We start from the raw sequence: 19,041 nt of genomic DNA on the forward strand, positions 1-19,041 counted from the left end.
CGGCAGAACAAGCATATAGCCAGCCGAGCCGGTCAAATACCGGCTAATCAACTAATCTCCCAATCATCAACTAATTTCCCAATCTAGACTAAGGAACAACAGAGTATCCGCTGATTTTACCATGCTCCTGGGCTTTGCCTGTCTTACAACTTCATAGGGTTGATTGTAGATTGGACACGTGCAGAAGGTGACGTTAACTTCTCTCAGCTCCGTGCCTCCGCGTTTCCGCACTGCATGTGTCAGACCAAGGGTGCGTCTTTGAAACACTTGCAAACAATTCCTCTGCAGGACGACTACCTGAATACTCACAATAAGAGAAGACACCCGGCATGAATCTCTGTTGTGAAAAATAAATATTTGCACATATGAGACATCTAAAAAGTTTGTTCGATGGATCAATGCAAAGTCTTGTGCAGAAAAGTTTCAACAATTTCAAAAATGTGTACACTACAAATAAAACCAAACTGCTACAAGTTGTCGGCAGGATTTCGATTTTTCGGAGTTTTCATTTGGTAAATGATCGGGTGGGATGTTTACCGGATTTTCCTGACTGGCATTGTAAGCGCTGTGTGTTTATAGCCTAATTTACAGCCGCTGGTACATCCAGTTGAGAGTCTCCGAGATACGGGCGAGCTTTGATAGCATATGAAGTTACCTTTCCTTGGCCATTTCCTGATTTCTTAATTGGCAATCGCCTTGTGCTCAGACTCACTGCTGGCAACATTCATTTATAATACCATCTCTGTGTGTACTGCCCATATTGGCATCCGTACTATCCGATCACACTTGTACGCGGCATACTGTAAGTATGCACTAGTAAAACAATACGAAGAGCGACTAAAAATTCCATAATCAGTCAGCACAGACGCCAGTGACTTGTGGAAACAATAATTGTAGCATAAATATATAACAACAAAATAAATATAACAAAGTACTCATATAGCAATAGGAGACAAGCAAAAAGACGTGAATGTCTCGAATCGAACTGTGGACCTTTCGTGTCAAAGACCGACACCTTACCTCTCGACAAACAGCGCAGAGGGTGCGGACCGCCTTAAACTCACGACGTCAACCATGCACAATGGGGATTATTTCGAAGTCGGAGGCGAACGGCGTGATAAGGACGGCGACCGTGGCGCCATCTAGAATCGGGAAAATCGTGATTCGGAGTTTGTCCCCGACTGGTATGGCCTCTTAAGTGTTTAGTCTTTCAGTCTAATTTTGCAGATTGCGAGAGGTATCCACTTCAATCCCACCCAATCCACTTGCCCCCCAAAATGGCGCTGCCGATGTTAGATAGGGGGTCCAATAGTGAGGGTCGGTTGATTGATAGCGTCCCATATTTCAACACTCCATTGGTGAGAAAGCTGAAAAAGTCGGTGGAGCTTCAGGCATAGGCATGACGCATTAAGAGGGCATACCAGCTCACCGTCCCAATGTATTTCCTATGGAACAGTTTTTATGCTTTTTCTCGGTAACCACCGCGAAGATTTTGACGCGGGTGGTTTCATCATAAAGAGGAAGACCAGATGAAGAGAATTATGCTACTAGATTTATCATACATGTTGTATGTATTTTACAGCGACGTCACGAATGCGTAAAAAATGCAAAATTTTTCTCCTCCCTCTTTGAACAGGTTTTTATTAAACTTCTATAGCCATTTCGAAAAAAAAAAAAACTTTCCATTTACTTTCTCTGGAAATATTTCAGGAATCGATAGACATCAAATTTGTATGTCTACCACTTTCCGTTTTTATAAAAAAGCATGAAATGTGAGCACGTCTCAAAGCCCCGTAAACCGCGTCATTCTGTGTCGCCCTCTAGCCGTAGCACAGGAAAAACCGCGCGGAACATTTTGACCGTATCCATCCGCCGACCATGCGGCGCGCGCGCGCACCGTAGTGCTCCCTCTCTCCTCTTTACTTTCATGGACAGCTGACATAGGGCATGGCCTTGGAGACCAGAACAAAAGCTTACTTAGCTGCTCGTAAAGGGATTATCGTCAGCCAGCATTGTCGGGGGGGGGGGGGAGGGAACGTTGGGTAGACGAGCCAGCATTGTCGGGGCCCGTGTAAGCATAGAAATCTCGTGTAAGAGACCACCGAGTCCAATAAACCTCTTCTTTTTTCGGTGCGCTTATAGAGAAGTGAGATGAGTTTATTAGCTTCACATGAAACGTCAATTTGCTCGATTTTGCCGTTTCGGGTTTGTGCTTTACTCAGTCAACTGTCTCATAAGGCTAACGAGAATCTCTCGTATTTACGGTTAGTGGAAGGCCGACTTCACAAACATTCCAGTAACGTTCAACAGGACTGCCCTGTAATGTTCGTAATGTTGAAACAGGCAGAAAGCGGATTACACACAGATAAATGTTTCTTAGGGTGACGGCACTCAAGGCCTGTTCCGACATATAGCGATTTGATATATAGCGCTACAAAATAGGACGATATTTTCCTCCTCATAGTGCTCGATAACGCTAAAAATTAGTGCTTGCCGGAGTTGAGCTTCAGTCAACTTTTTCAGCGCTAATATTAGCACTACATTCGTGTTGGCCAATGAGGAGGCCCTTCAGTGGTGACGTCGCGAAAGTCGTGGAGCTGTTTTGCTTCCGCATTTCACGGCATGGCGACCACATTGGAACCGGCGAGTGTGTCATCCCAAATGTCTGATAATTTTTCTGATTGTCCTTCTTGATAAGGTGTTTAGTCAGGTGATCGAATTTTTCCGTCGCTGTCGAACTCTGGAGGCGTCATGCTGGGAGAGACCGGAAACTATAACTTCCACTAAATTATAGCGCTTGCGCCGCTTTGCAAGTGTGAACCGTCCGATAACAGTGAGCGCTGTTTTTGTGTGCTGTTTTGTAGCGCAATATTAGCGCGCAGCTATATGTCGGAACAGGCCTTTAGAACTGCAGCTTTATTTGTTGTTTCTCTTTCTTTCTTTTATTGATCGATTTATCTTTATTGTTATCTTTATTATTTTCTTTTTCTTCATGAACGCTCCACGTGAACCAATAAGAACAATCGATCAAGCGGCCGCTGCACAATTATTTCCGCCCACGCAATGGGCAACAGTCTTTTCCGGAACCCAAATTCACGGTCGCGAAGCAAGGAAAACCAACGACAACGAACGACAGCGACGGGGGAGGGGGATATATTTATTAGACGAAAAGGAAAAAAAAAAAAACAGGCTAAAGGTCAGCCAAACGGGACGTCGGCTTGCTATTCCGGAAATACATACATAAATAAATAAATCAAATTAAGAAATAAGACATAAATGAAACGTACGCGACGGAGCAGCACGTTAGTTAGTTGATTGTTAGGTTAGTAAAAGTTCGGTGTTTGTATTTTCATGTTCAGGTTAGTCTAAGTGGGCTTTGGAAGTTTCCGCGCAGAAATAGCCAGATAATATTTATTTACAGTAGTTTATTTTTCAAAGGGGACTTCGATCACGTTATTTTGAGATACGGCCAATTTTTAGATACCGGTTCCCTGGATTTTCCATCTTTCGACAATCCTTGCTAGTTGCACGTTGGATGACCCAAAACATGTACCCGTCTGTCTTTGCACGGCGAACAAAGGGAGGCCTTCTGAGGAAGATAAGGAAAAGCTCATTGTCTGACCGCCACCAACAACAAAACAGAACTATATATGGAAATACTAGTAGTATTTCGGTTGAGTTGGGAACTACGTCCGACGATATCCACGTTCAACGAGCGTGAAGTCAGAGCCTCAGGATAGTGGGCATTTGCGTTTCATTTCATTGATACGAATAGAGAAGGTAATGCGTCATTGCGCTCAGTATTCTGTAGTATTCCCCTTTATAAAAGAACGCGGCTAACATATCTGCCAGAAATAAGTAGAAGGTAGCAGGACCTTGGAAAATCACCAGTGATGAATTACTGATTTCATCAAGATTTGAGACTGAATCATCAAGAGACTGAAGAGACTGAATCTTCAAGATTTATTTGTTGTTGGAGAATCGCTTCCTAATCTTACCGCGTTGTCTGCACTCAGCAAACTTTGCGAGAGAGGAACAGAAAGAACAGATGTAATCGGCACAATGCAAGCGGCGCAGTGGGTGTAACCGCATCTATGTTCCTTGTTCAATGGTTTTACTGTGCATTAGCATGCATGTTAATTAAAAAAATCCCGTCTCCCAATTTAAACAAATAATGTGATAGGACTTGATCGGCTATCACCCGTTTCCTCAGCTTTTCACAACGGCGCTGCTGTAATTTCCGGGATACGGAAACGTCCCCGGTGGGAACCGTCCACAGTCCATCGCATCGTCCTCATCACGTTACAACTGGATATTCCGAAATCCTAAGCTGTTTGGAGACTTGGAGGCTTCCTTCTTTCAACTTTGACCATATGGTGGTTCAGTACCGGTTCGGCTCCGGATGCCACCTTAGCGGCTCAAATCGGTTAACTCTAAACGGTTCGGTTCACGAACAGGTTCAAACTTGCCTCCATCGGAATGTCGCTTTAGGCGAAATTAGCCGCAGTACGTGTATTGCGCTACAACATTTTTGTGTCATATCTAATTTTTTTTCCTGGCGGACTGGGACAGGAGATTGCGATGCTCATGGCGGACTTTTGGGATGGTGTATCATTGTTAGTACGGAGGGCGAGGAACGTGCACTATTCAATCAAATTTTCTCCTTCTACCATTATTTGACACTTTGCATACATTTTAATTGAGTGAAAAACGTGCGCCCTGCTTTTGTAGCGCATTTTAGTCCTTTCAGCCTCTGCGCTATAGCACCCCTACAACATGTAACTTTCACCTACGTAGTGATTGATCCTTGCGTACTAAGCGGTGATGGCTCTGCTCATGATACCTGGTCTTTTTTTAAGCATTCCCTGAATGGCTTGGTCGAATTGCATGTACCCACAGTTACCGTACCCGATTCTGGTAGTGCTCCCTGACACAGAAATCATCTCAAACGGCTCGCCGACGAAAAGAAACGCCTCTTTCGAGCTGTCACCAGATCATTATCTGCCACAGTCCGTTCAAGATACAAAGAGCCCAGACAACACGCAAAGTCCCTCGGATGTCCTGGCGTTCCCATCAGGTCCCAAAAATAAGAATGTCCCGCTGAAACTTTGTGGGGATATCCCACGCATGTTTCAGCAGGACAAGACTCGGAATATCCTATAGGCGTAGATAATTTTTGTCCTTCGCATTTGGCTTCCTGAGCAGGTGAAATTGCGGAACTGTGGTTACCAATAATATCGCATAACCTTTGGCCCTGCGACGACAGACGAAGAAACGAGACAGCGACGACGCATGTCGCATGTGCGACGCATGGCCAGGACGACGGATGGCATGGACGACGCATGTCGTCGCAGGGCCAAAGGATATGTACCAACCGGCCCCATACACTATGCGTATATCGCATAAGTGTGTATCTGATCGTCTGAAATTACACTGTGCATGAAGCAGAAAAAAACGACATATATCTGCAGCTAGGCACGTTTACTGAAAAAGTCCACTGTATGTACAGGGCAGTCCCAAAACGTTGTATTGTACTTTATTATCCTTTGATTACACCATTCAATATATATCCCCCCTTTGATTATACTGCACAACAACTTGCCCCATCAATGTGAATGACCCCATGACGAGCGCTGCCTGGCAGTGCGGCCAAGACCTACGCGCTATGCGCGATCTAGATCCTGGTTTATTAAATTTTTGACATGCGATATTTTCTCTATCCCTCGCAATGTGGCCTGCGACATAAATTTGAAACGGCGCCTAGATCGCTACTTTTTACAATGAAAACGCAAGTCCGCGACCTCATTTCTTCGACGATCTGCAAATCAACACCATGTGTGAGGAGTGTGTGCATCTGCGTGGTCACAAAGGTCACAAAGTGGTGTTCGGTGGTGGTAGTGGTGGTGATAGGGCTTGCCGTTGTCGGCCTCACGTATGTGGGCAACGTCACGACAAACACTTGTGTCGCTGACGCCGCTTCCACCACTAAAAAACAAACGCGTATGACGCGCGCACACACATCCGAATCCAGCAATACACTGCCGCGCTCGCTGGCTCCGTCATAAAAGAAGTAGAATGTCAGCAACCATGGTCGGTACCCCGAGCCAGGCTCCAACAGCTCCCCATAGCGCCCATAGTTTGAGGTAATTCACACAACACGCATAAGACCAATGAAATTGCAACGTTGTAGAAATTATGCATAACCAGCCAGCCAATCAGCGGCTTTTCCGCTTGGCTCGCCTTCCGGCCGTTCCTGGCCCTTCCCTGGCTATTTACAGCTTTTGATGGCTTCTGCTTCATGCGTATTTCGCGGTTGCCGTTGCTCAACAGTTCTCTCGTTATAAGAAAGTGGCCAAGGCAAGTTTTGTGGAAATAAACATTTATTTGGACATATCAATCGCTAACTGTGAAATACATGCGCATGTGAAAGAACAGAAGAACGTAGATCGACCGTGGATAACAAAACCTGTGCATTATCTGCATAAAAGGGTTACATGTGCTTTTAAATAAAACTTCGTTTGTACGACATGAGCTGGAATGACAGAGCTTTCATTTATACGCTCAGGAACGATAACATGCTATGTACACGGGCATAGGCAATGCACGGGTAACATTACATTGGTACTGAAACACAACAAAACAGTGTGCTACCGTCATAGACTGAAACTCCGATACAAACTTTTCAGAATTACGACGTGAAAACAACGACAGTGTATGTACAATATCATAAAAAACGATACTGCCAAGGATCCTATGATCTTGTTGGTAAGGGAAGGCGTGTTAGAACGCAGATCTGGCATTTCAGTGAGTACAGTGGCTCAAAAACCTTTACATGGCTGATGACAAATGTAGTTTCCACACTTTCAAATGACTGCAAATTCCTACAACATGAGAGCTGAGAAAGGGTGCTTAATGCTGGTTTTCACATTGTCGTAGCCAATTATACTAGCATCACAAAAGAAAGTGTCTAGTGTTCCGTCTAGACGGAAGCCGAAGCACTGCCGTCAGGGCTCCGTCCAAAGGTACGAACTGACACCAAAGTAAGTAGCGTCTCAGTGGAGCAGTGGTATGGCGTAATGGGTTGAGCTGCTTGGCTGTGAAAGTGGTGTTCTGCAGTTCGAATCAGATTGTATGAATTTTTTTTTCGCCTCTCCGTATCTCTGCATTTGACTGATCATCCATCGTGGCTGAAGTTAGGTTTGGCCTGGCGGATACGTATTCCATGTGTCGAGAGAGCCCATGTAAACTGTGCATCCGTCGCGACTTAGGTTAGGTTAGTTCTGGCGAATACATATTCCATGTGTCGAGAGAGTTCATGTAGACTGTGCATCCGACGTGACTGAGGTGAGGTTAGGTTAGGTCTGGCGAATACATATTAGTAGTATTGATTAATACGGCTTAATAACGGTGCCCGTATAAGAACCATGCGGCATAAGAACCGTGCGCTATAACGACATCCTTTTTCTAATCCAAGATGGCCGATTCTAAGCCAACACAATCCAGTTCTAAGCCAACACAATCCACTTGTAATCCAAGCACGAGCCAAATCCAAAGCCATCTGATTGGCCGCCATTAGCCACGCCCACTTCACGTTGATTGGCCACCGCGCTCAACTGATCTTTGAATGGCTGACCGTAGATCCGCTCCTTTATGCTAATTAGTTGGCTTGGCTCCGCCCAGTTCACACTGAGCGGCCCGTGCTAAGCCTTGACTGATCATTGATTGGTTGACTGTAGCTCCGCCCACCCTTATGCTAATTACTCGGCTCTGCCCCCACTTCACACGCTGATTGGTGCATGCGTATCGCTGACCACAGCTCCGCCCCTTTATGCTAATTAACCGGCTCCGCTGATTGGTCCATTCTAAGCCTACTGATCACTCTCCCAGCCACCTCTGATTGGCCGCCGCCGCCGCCGCCTCCCGCCGGACGCCCCGCTGCGGCCTCAAACTTACCCGGGCTAGCGGGTGGCCGCCGCCAGATGGTGCGCGGGTCGCTCGCCGGCGGCTTCATCTCAGATGTTCAAACTTACCTTGGGGCGTCCGCCTACTTCATGCTGATTGGTTCATTCTAAGCCTACTGATCACCCTTCCAATGTAAGCCTGCCGATTGGCCCGTTCTAAGCCCACTGACACTGGATGGTGCAACCCTTTACTGGCTCCGCCCACTTCACGCTGATTGGTCCATTCTAAGCCTACCGATGGCTGGCCCTGATTGGTCCACGCTAAGCCCACTGAACGGTGATTGGCTTACCTGTCGCTCCTAAGCAGCTTCAGATAAGACACACACGACAATTGTTGATTTCAACCTTTATTTGGTGCAACAGCCTCCTGGTTCAGCTGTGGGTATAGGTTCAGCTGCATCAGAGAGATCATTGGTCTATGTGGACATCTCTCACGCTCACTCAGCTCCCTCGGTTGATTCCAACTGTTATTGGTTCATCTGACTGCATGTGGCCGCTCACCCAGCTCCTTATTGGTTCTAGTTGGTCACAGCTCCCTCATAGGCTCCAACTCCGATGGGTCCATCTAACAGCAAGTGGTCACTGCTATTGATCCATTGAACTGCAAGCCACTCATTGGTCACTCACACTCATCTCTAGACGATATAAATTTAACTGTGGAACTTTTACCATAAGATAACTTTAGCGGGGGCTGGTAGGCTCCAACGGCTATTGGCCCGCGCTAACCGCATGCCTCCACCCATTGGTTCACAACGCGCATGCTCTGACGGCGCCGAAGAAGGTTCCCTACACATTTAATAGAAATTATGCTATTGGTCCAGCTGCGTCATAGGGCACAGCTGTGGCTGGCCCTGATGCTACCTACTTCGTGGCGCAACTCTTTAATGGCTCCACCCGCTTCGCATTGATTGGTCCATTTTAAGCCTACTGACTTCTAAGCGAGTCCACGCTAAGCCTACTGATCACTCAACCAGCGCTCTGATTGGCCGCTACCAATTGGCCCTCGTTCTAAGTCCACTGACACCGGATGGCGCAACTCTTCACCAGCTCTGCCTACTTCATGCTGATTGGTCCATTCTGAGTCTACTGACTTCTAAGCCGAACCACGCTAAGCCTACTGATTGTCCCTTCACACCAAAGCCCACCGATGTCTGGCCCTGATTGGTCCACGTTAAGCCTACTGAACAGTGATTGGCTAGCCTGTCGCTCCTAAACCACAATGCAGCAGCTTCAGACAAGACACACACACACACACACACGACAATTGTTGATTTCAACCTTTACTTGGTACAACAACCTGCTGTGGGTTGGTTCAGCTGCATCAGAGAGATCCCGGTCATCTCTTGCGCTCATTGGTCACTCAGCTCCCTCGATAGACACCATATGGCTCATCTAACTGCAAGTGCTCATTGGCCCATCTGACTACAAGCCTCTCATCGGTCACTTATGTGTAAGGATCCCTAACGGGCTCCAAGTGCTATCGGCCCATCCGCGGCTTCTCACCGGTTCACAATGAAACTTTTTCACATGCTCTGCCCTACACAGACAAGAGATGGCGCCGCTTGTCTCTGCAAAGATGGACAGCTGCCATTGCATTGGTGACTCATTTCTATCCAACTGGTTCTAGAGAGCCAGCGTGCTGAACAGCTTACATGCCGCCGCCTGTTCACGTAGCCACAGTTGGGGAAATTTTTTTTTCAGGGTACACATTTCAAAACACACTCTACACGAGTAAAGTTGGCTTCCCCCGGTTGCATGAGTGCGTTAGGTCAAGCCCACCCCCTGAGAACAAGCTTAGGATCGTTTAGGATGTGTGTGTGTGTGTGCCTTGCAGTTCAACCTAAAAATCGTTTCAATCAAGCAGAATGGCAAATGATGCAATGGAGCGCGTTCATTCTTGAGAACGAATTTTGTGACAGAACATAAACAAAACAAAGCATTTCAATGTGCAAAAAAGTCATCGTGACGCTAATCAGGAAAGCCAGCACGCGTTCGAAATAAGCTGGAAGAAGCACATGATCGAGAAAACAACGATAGTTGATGCTGTGCAGAGAAGCTGGTTTGAGGGAAAAACAGATGATGAATATGATCAATAAACCCTTGGGCCTGTTTTTATTTTAGACAGCGTGCATTCAACACACGAAATTAAATAAATCGAGCAGAATGACAATAGCATAGTGGCGCTATGTGGTGAAGCTCAAGACGCACTGACACTCCAACGCTTATTAAACAATGACGCACGTACTGAAGCTAAAAAAGAAAAAGGCAGACTCAACCCAAGCTGAGTATGAAGAAACACAATTGCTCCCATCAGAACATTCTGTTCAAACATAGCCGTCGTACACGACACAGCTCGCACTCCTGGAAGCACTCTTAGAAATATAAGGATGGTCGCACAATGAACGAGTTCATCTCGGAAAAAATGCGCGCTCACCTTCGCAGACGGCATGCCGCAATATCTGAAACGCGCGGACAGCTCACGCGACTTTAGCCAGCCCGTGCAGTTTTAGACTTCAACATAAGAAATTAACTAAATCAAGCACAGTGATGCTATGTCGTGACTGACGCTTATTAAACAATGCTATGCAGTGAAGCTTCGCACGTACTCAATGTTAAAAACGGACACTCAACCCAAAACTGAGTATGAAGAAACACAATTTCAGATTGCTCTCTCCCCGAACATCCCGTGCACCTCCGCGTTCCTTCTCTATACTGGAAGCAGCAATATTAAGATCGTCGCACTATGAACAAGTCCGGCTCATCAAAAAAAGAAAGGGCTTACCTCATCACACCGGTATTACGCACGTAGACTCTTGTCGCATGGCGCGGTACAGCAGGGTAGGGAAACACGGCCGCGTGGACAGCTCACACGATTTCAGCCTGCCCGCGCACACCTCACAACATACGCCGACACACCCAACATGTCGACCACTTACCGTGCCAGCCGCACGGAAAACTTGATAGCCGAAACACAGGCGCGTAACACACCCCTCTGGTTGGGACCATCTCTTTTATCAGTGCTCGCTCGTTTCCGCAAGGTTGCAAGCCCGAGAAATTGGGTCACCTTGAAGATGAGCCATCTGTTTTATATCAAAACGCACTTCATGGCCAAACTCTGCGGCGGACCCTAGCGGAAAAAAATGTTGCGTCAAGGTGATGTAAATAGGCATTCTCCGAGAAACTGGGTCACCTCGTAAATCATGTTTTCCGAGGCCGCACGTATTAAAACCAGTGATCACACCACGCTATGCGAAGGAAAAAAAAAATCCCTATGAGCCCACCTGCTCATTGCCGAAACAAGCTTTCTCCAACCGAGAACAAAGGGTTCGCTTATGCAGTTTCCAAGAAGTTCCAAATGTCCTTCGCAGCTAACGGGCGCGCATCACGGGCGCGATTGTGTAAACAAAATCGCGCCACCCTCCAAGGGCGCATTTGAGTTCCGTCCATCGGTCGACTCTGGGTTAAGCGCACAACGAGGAAGATGAGGAAAGTTTTCAGTTCATTCGGCAGTATTTCCTGTTTTTAGGAGGGAAAATTCTGTGTTGTGTGATGGAGACGCTATATAGATAGGTGATAAGGAGAAGGATTATATAGCACGTACTCATCGACTAAGCGAGTATAGTTTGTGGAGAGCGCCACGCTATTTTAAAGTCATTTTATATCATATCCCAAACGTTCTGCGCGATCAAACGGAAAGAAGAAAACCGTTTCACGCATCACGGTGCGTGCGCGTGCTCAAACAAGTTCTGGCTATTAGTAAAAGAAGTAGTTTTGGGTTCCCAGGCGGGTGTTTCCAGCGCATCAGGCAACAACGTAAACTGTTCTGCGCGATCAAACAAGTCCCGCTCCCACGCGCGTACCATATGATAACTTGTTTCAGCGTGCTCAAACAAGTTCTGGCTTTTGTGGTCGTATGATGGTGCAGATTTGTAAGAAACACTGAAGAGAGTCAAGGGCACACACTATGGAAATCGACGGCCGAATTAGAAAAGGTATTGCGATGTTATGCTCGCTGTCTAATCAAAAGCACTATTTTCAGCAGGGCGAACGGTCCTCGATGTTTTGACGGCGTTTTTCGGTTGGATTCCGGAAGCTGCAGTACCGCGGGGTCTCTATGAAGCTTTCATCGGGAATCGATTCACCACCATCGATAGGGTAGACGATGCCATGGACGAGATCCTACGAGTATACCACGAAATTGAGCTAGAAAAAGGAGATGCGAACCTATTCATGATATCACGCGAAGTCCTAAAGAGATACGGCTACAGAGACATCGCGGGCATAGATATTCTTCAAGCTCTTCATCTGCTGCACGTCTTAGTTTACCTCTGGAATGAATGCTGTCGTATCATGTACGAACCGGATGGCTGTCCCCTAAAGATCGAGTGAAACTGCTGTGTAATACTCATGTAAAATAAAGCTCTTTCGTCCGCACAAAAGATTTCTGAATGCATGAACAGACGGTTTCGAACGTCCAGTTAGAAAAGGTATTGCGATTTTATCCTCGCTGTCTAATCAAAAGCATTATTTTCAGCAGGGCGAACGGTCCTCGATGTTTTGACGGCGTTTTTCGATTGGATTCCGGAAGATGCAGTACCGCGGGGTCTCTATAAAGCTTTCATCGGCAAACGAACAAATAAACAAATATTTTGTCAACACAGTTGTCCGTTTGTATGACTGGATAGGAAAAGCACGATATTTCTTGCATTTTTCTAAAGATATAGATTAAAAAGTTGTGCATATACTCACACATACTATACAAGATATATGATTGTGGATTAATTGCTAAAATTTATCGATCCACATTCAGGAGAAGTGGTGACTACCACACACCAGTAAGAGTTTAATCACAATTTGAATAAGTGTTGCGATTCATGATCAGTGTTGTAGAATGTGTAATTTCACAATACGCAAGCTTTAATTCGCTCACTTTGACGAGCACTCTTTCACGATGACAGAGAATTTAATCGAATGGATTGATATTTTCTATATACACTATAACATAATGCGAATTCTTTATGTCGTGGATATTAAAAGTTACGAATATTTTCCGAATGAAATTTACTTAAAACTCGAAGAAAGGGTCACCCGCGTCGACGAACCCGTTTCCGCAAAAAGCAACACGCTCGCGTGCGGTACCGCGTTAACGCGTCGGGCGCAGAATCGCGTTCGGTTTCGGGTACGGCATTGGGGAAACGAGGCCCGGCGTGTTGCCGAAACGTCTTCGTCGACGCGGGTGACCCTTTCTTCGAGTTTTAAGTAAATTTCATTCGGAAAATATTCGTAACTTTTAATATCCACGACATAAAGAATTCGCATTATGTTATAGTGTATATAGAAAATATCAATCCATTCGATTAAATTCTCTGTCATCGTGAAAGAGTGCTCGTCAAAGTGAGCGAATTAAAGCTTGCGTATTGTGAAATTACACATTCTACAACACTGATCATGAATCGCAACACTTGTTCAAATTGTGATTAAACTCTTACTGGTGTGTGGTAGTCACCACTTCTCCTGAATGTGGATCGATAAATTTTATCAATTAATCCACAATCATATATCTTGTACAGTATGTGTGAGTATATGCACAACTTTTTAATCTATATCTTTAGAAAAATGCAAGAAATATCGTGCTTTTCCTATCCAGTCATACAAACGGACAACTGTGTTGACAAAATATTTGTTTATTTGTTCCGCACTCCAATCGGTTGCTCGTCAAAGACGCCTTTTCTTATTCTGTTTCACTCGATCTTTAGGGGACAGTCATCCGGTTCGTACATGATACGACAGCATTCATTCCAGAGGTAAACTAAGACGTGCAGCAGATGAAGAGCTTGAAGAATATCTATGCCCGCGATGTCTCTGTAGCCGTATCTCTTTAGGACTTCGCGTGATATCATGAATAGGTTCGCGTCTCCTTTTTCTAGCTCAATTTCGTGGTATACTCGTAGGATCTCGTCCACAGCATCGTCTACCCTATCGATGGTGGTGAATCGATTCCCGATGAAAGCTTCATAGAGACCCCGCGGTGCTGCAGCTTCCGGAATCCAATCGAAAAACGCCGTCAAAACATCGAGGACCGTTCGCCCTGCTGAAAATAGTGCTTTTGATTAGACAGCGAGCATAACATCGCAATACCTTTTCTAATTCGGCCGTCGATTTCCATAGTGTGTGCCCTTGACTCTCTTCAGTGTTTCTTACAAATCTGCACCATCATACGACCACAAAAGCCAGAACTTGTTTGAGCACGCTGAAACAAGTTATGATATGGTACGCGCGTGGGAGCGGGACTTGTTTGATCGCGCAGAACAGTTTACGTTGTTGCCTGATGCGCTGGAAACACCCGCCTGGGAACCCAAAACTACTTCTTTTACTAATAGCCAGAACTTGTTTGAGCACGCGCACGCACCGTGATGCGTGAAACGGTTTTCTTCTTTCCGTTTGATCGCGCAGAACGTTTGGGATATGATATAAAATAACTTTAAAATAGCGTGGCGCTCTCCACAAACTATACTCGCTTAGTCGATGAGTACGTGCTATATAATCCTTCTCCTTATTACCTATCTATATAGCGTCTCCATCACACAACACAGAATTTTCCCTCCTAAAAACAGGAAATACTGCCGAATGAACTGAAAACTTTCCTCGTCTTCCTCGTTGTGCGCTTAACCCAGAGTCGACCGATGGACGGAACTCAAATGCGCCCTTGGAGGGTGGCGCGATTTTGTTTACACAATCGCGCCCGTGATGCGCGCCCGTTAGCTGCGAAGGACATTTGGAACTTCTTGGAAACTGCATAAGCGAACCCTTTGTTCTCGGTTGGAGAAAGCTTGTTTCGGCAATGAGCAGGTGGGCTCATAGGGATTTTTTTTCCTTCGCATAGCGTGGTGTGATCACTGGTTTTAATACGTGCGGCCTCGGAAAACATGATTTACGAGGTGACCCAGTTTCTCGGAGAATGCCTATTTACATCACCTTGACGCAACATTTTTTTCCGCTAGGGTCCGCCGCAGAGTTTGGCCATGAAGTGCGTTTTGATATAAAACAGATGGCTCATCTTCAAGGTGACCCAATTTCTCGGGCTTGCAACCTTGCGGAAACGAGCGAGCACTGATATAAAAGAGATGGTCCCAACTAGAGGGGTGTGTTACGCGCCTGTGTTTCGGCTATCAAGTTTTCCGTGCGGCTGGCACGGTAAGTGGTCGACATGTTGGGTGTGTCGGCGTATGTTGTGAGGTGTGCGCGGGCAGGCTGAAATCGTGTGAGCTGTCCACGCGGCCGTGTTTCCCTACCCTGCTGTACCGCGCCATGCGACAAGAGTCTACGTGCGTAATACCGGTGTGATGAGGTAAGCCCTTTCTTTTTTTGATGAGCCGGACTTGTTCATAGTGCGACGATCTTAATATTGCTGCTTCCAGTATAGAGAAGGAACGCGGAGGTGCACGGGATGTTCGGGGAGAGAGCAATCTGAAATTGTGTTTCTTCATACTCAGTTTTGGGTTGAGTGTCCGTTTTTAACATTGAGTACGTGCGAAGCTTCACTGCATAGCATTGTTTAATAAGCGTCAGTCACGACATAGCATCACTGTGCTTGATTTAGTTAATTTCTTATGTTGAAGTCTAAAACTCCACGGGCTGGCTAAAGTCGCGTGAGCTGTCCGCGCGTTTCAGATATTGCGGCATGCCGTCTGCGAAGGTGAGCGCGCATTTTTTCCGAGATGAACTCGTTCATTGTGCGACCATCCTGATATTTCTAAGAGTGTGACGAGACAACAAGGTAGGTCCGTTCTGGCCAGAGGCTACGTCTGGACTGCTTTATTGTTTGGCCAGCGGAACGGTCGCGGCACGAGATGATCTGGGCAGGTGACGATGAGCTGATGACGGTAGCGGTGCCGCTACAGGGTCCCCCCCCTAGCGTAGCCCCCCAGGGTCCCCACGCGCCCTAGCGGTAGCCCCCCAGGGTCCCCACGCGCGTGGAGCACCGGCTTCAGTTCCACCGGCGCGGCCATGGAGATAGGCCACCGTCACCGCCTCTCCGTGGCATACCATCATCGCCGGTCGGGGCTCATGTAGAGGAAGACCATCGTCCTCTACATTTGGTGACCCGGACAAAGAACATCACGTCCGCAGCAATTCGGCCCTTCACCATCCCAAATTTCTGACCACGCCATCGAGCAGCACTACCTCCGGCACACACGGCCCACCTTCACTCCTACCGCACTCTCCGCTCTCTCTCACCTACGCTTCTCTCTTCGCTCAAGTCTTCTCACGCTTCTCACTGCCGGCCGCGACACTCGAGCCTTGCGCTCACCTGCCGGTTGCGGCAGTCGCGGCAGCCGACGCCTCGGCACGCTTAAGCCCGTCTCGGCACCTCACTCACTCTACCTGGGACTATCGAGCTTCGGCTCCCGTGCCGGTCGCGGCTCCCCAGGACCACGACACCGAGCGCCTCACTCTCTCTGCGACGGATCGCTGTTCCCGTCCACACCTACCACAAGGATGACCTACACACGGATGCTCTCCCCGTCTTCATCCTCTCTGAAGTGCCGCCAACGTGTGCCGTGCCCCTATTCGACCACACGTCACCACGTCTATACGCCTACCACGGTCGCCCGTTAACTCCAGCTCTTGCGATGCGTCCGCAACGCATCTGACGGCCGGGGGACCCCTGTAGCGGACGGCGACGACGACGACGACAACGATGGCCACGCGCGTGGAGCACCGGCTTCAGTTCCACCGGCGCGGCCATGGAGATAGGCCACCGTCACCGCCTCTCCGTGGCATACCATCATCGCCGGTCGGGGCTCATGTAGAGGAAGACCATCGTCCTCTACAAGTGCTTCCAGGAGTGCGAGCTGTGTCGTGTACGACGGCTCTGTTTGAACAGAATGTTCTGATGGGAGCAATTGTGTTTCTTCATACTCAGCTTGGGTTGAGTCTGCCTTTTTCTTTTTTAGCTTCAGTACGTGCGTCATTGTTTAATAAGCGTTGGAGTGTCAGTGCGTCTTGAGCTTCACCACATAGCGCCACTATGCTATTGTCATTCTGCTCGATTTATTTAATTTCGTGTGTTGAATGCGCGCTGTCTAAAATAAAAACAGGCCCAAGGGTTTATTGATCATATTCATCATCTGTTTTTCCCTCAAACCAGCTTCTCTGCACAGCATCAACTATCGTTGTTTTCTCGATCATGTGCTTCTTCCAGCTTATTTCGAACGCGTGCTGGCTTTCCTGATTAGCGTCACGATGACTTTTTTGCACATTGAAATGCTTTGTTTTGTTTATGTTCTGTCACAAAATTCGTTCTCAAGAATGAACGCGCTCCATTGCATCATTTGCCATTCTGCTTGATTGAAACGATTTTTAGGTTGAACTGCAAAGCACACACACACACATCCTAAACGATCCTAAGCTTGTTCTCAGGGGGTGGGCTTGACCTAACGCACGCATGCAACCGGGGGAAGCCAACTTTACTCGTGTAGAGTGTGTTTTGAAATGTGTACCCTGAAAAAAAAATTTCCCCAACTGTGGCTACGTGAACAGGCGGCGGCATGTAAGCTGTTCAGCACGCTGGCTCTCTAGAACCAGTTGGATAGAAATGAGTCACCAATGCAATGGCAGCAGTCCATCTTTGCAGAGACAAGCGGCGCCATCTCTTGTCTGTGTAGGGCAGAGCATGTGAAAAAGTTTCATTGTGAACCGGTGAGAAGCCGCGGATGGGCCGATAGCAGTTGGAGCCCGTTAGGGAGCCTTACACATAAGTGACCGATGAGAGGCTTGTAGTCAGATGGGCCAATGAGCACTTGCAGTTAGATGAGCCATATGGTGTCTATCGAGGGAGCTGAGTGACCAATGAGCGCAAGAGATGACCGGGATCTCTCTGATGCAGCTGAACCAACCCACAGCAGGTTGTTGTACCAAATAAAGGTTGAAATCAACAATTGTCGTGTGTGTGTGTCTTGTCTGAAGCTGCTGCATTGTGGTTTAGGAGCGACAGGCTAGCCAATCACTGTTCAGTAGGCTTAACGTGGACCAATCAGGGCCAGACATCGGTGGGCTTTGGTGTGAAGGGACAATCAGTAGGCTTAGCGTGGTTCGGCTTAGAAGTCAGTAGACTCAGAATGGACCAATCAGCATGAAGTAGGCAGAGCTGGTGAAGAGTTGCGCCATCCGGTGTCAGTGGACTTAGAACGAGGGCCAATTGGTAGCGGCCAATCAGAGCGCTGGTTGAGTGATCAGTAGGCTTAGCGTGGACTCGCTTAGAAGTCAGTAGGCTTAAAATGGACCAATCAATGCGAAGCGGGTGGAGCCATTAAAGAGTTGCGCCACGAAGTAAGTAGCATCAGGGCCAGCCACAGCTGTGCCCTATGACGCAGCTGGACCAATAGCATAATTTCTATTAAATGTGTAGGGAACCTTCTTCGGCGCCGTCAGAGCATGCGCGTTGTGAACCAATGGGTGGAGGCATGCGGTTAGCGCGGGCCAATAGCCGTTGGAGCCTACCAGCCCCGCTAAAGTTATCTTATGGTAAAAGTTCCACAGTTAAATTTATATCGTCTAGAGATGAGTGTGAGTGACCAATGAGTGGCTTGCAGTTCAATGGATCAACAGCAGTGACCACTTGCTGTTAGATGGACCCATCGGAGTTGGAGCCTATGAGGGAGCTGTGACCAACTAGAACCAATAAGGAGCTGGGTGAGCGGCCACATGCAGTCAGATGAACCAATAACAGTTGGAATCAACCGAGGGAGCTGAGTGAGCGTGAGAGATGTCCACATAGACCAATGATCTCTCTGATGCAGCTGAACCTATACCCACAGCTGAACCAGGAGGCTGTTGCACCAAATAAAGGTTGAAATCAACAATTGTCGTGTGTGTCTTATCTGAAGCTGCTTAGGAGCGACAGGTAAGCCAATTACCGTTCAGTGGGCTTAGCGTGGACCAATCAGGGCCAGCCATCGGTAGGCTTAGAATGGACCAATCAGCGTGAAGTGGGCGGAGCCAGGTTGCACCATCCAGTGTCAGTGGGCTTAGAACGGGCCAATCGGCAGGCTTACATTGGAAGGGTGATCAGTAGGCT

Source organism: Ornithodoros turicata, chromosome 6 (assembly GCF_037126465.1).
Source record: "Ornithodoros turicata isolate Travis chromosome 6, ASM3712646v1, whole genome shotgun sequence".
Lineage (NCBI taxonomy): Eukaryota > Metazoa > Arthropoda > Arachnida > Ixodida > Argasidae > Ornithodoros > Ornithodoros turicata.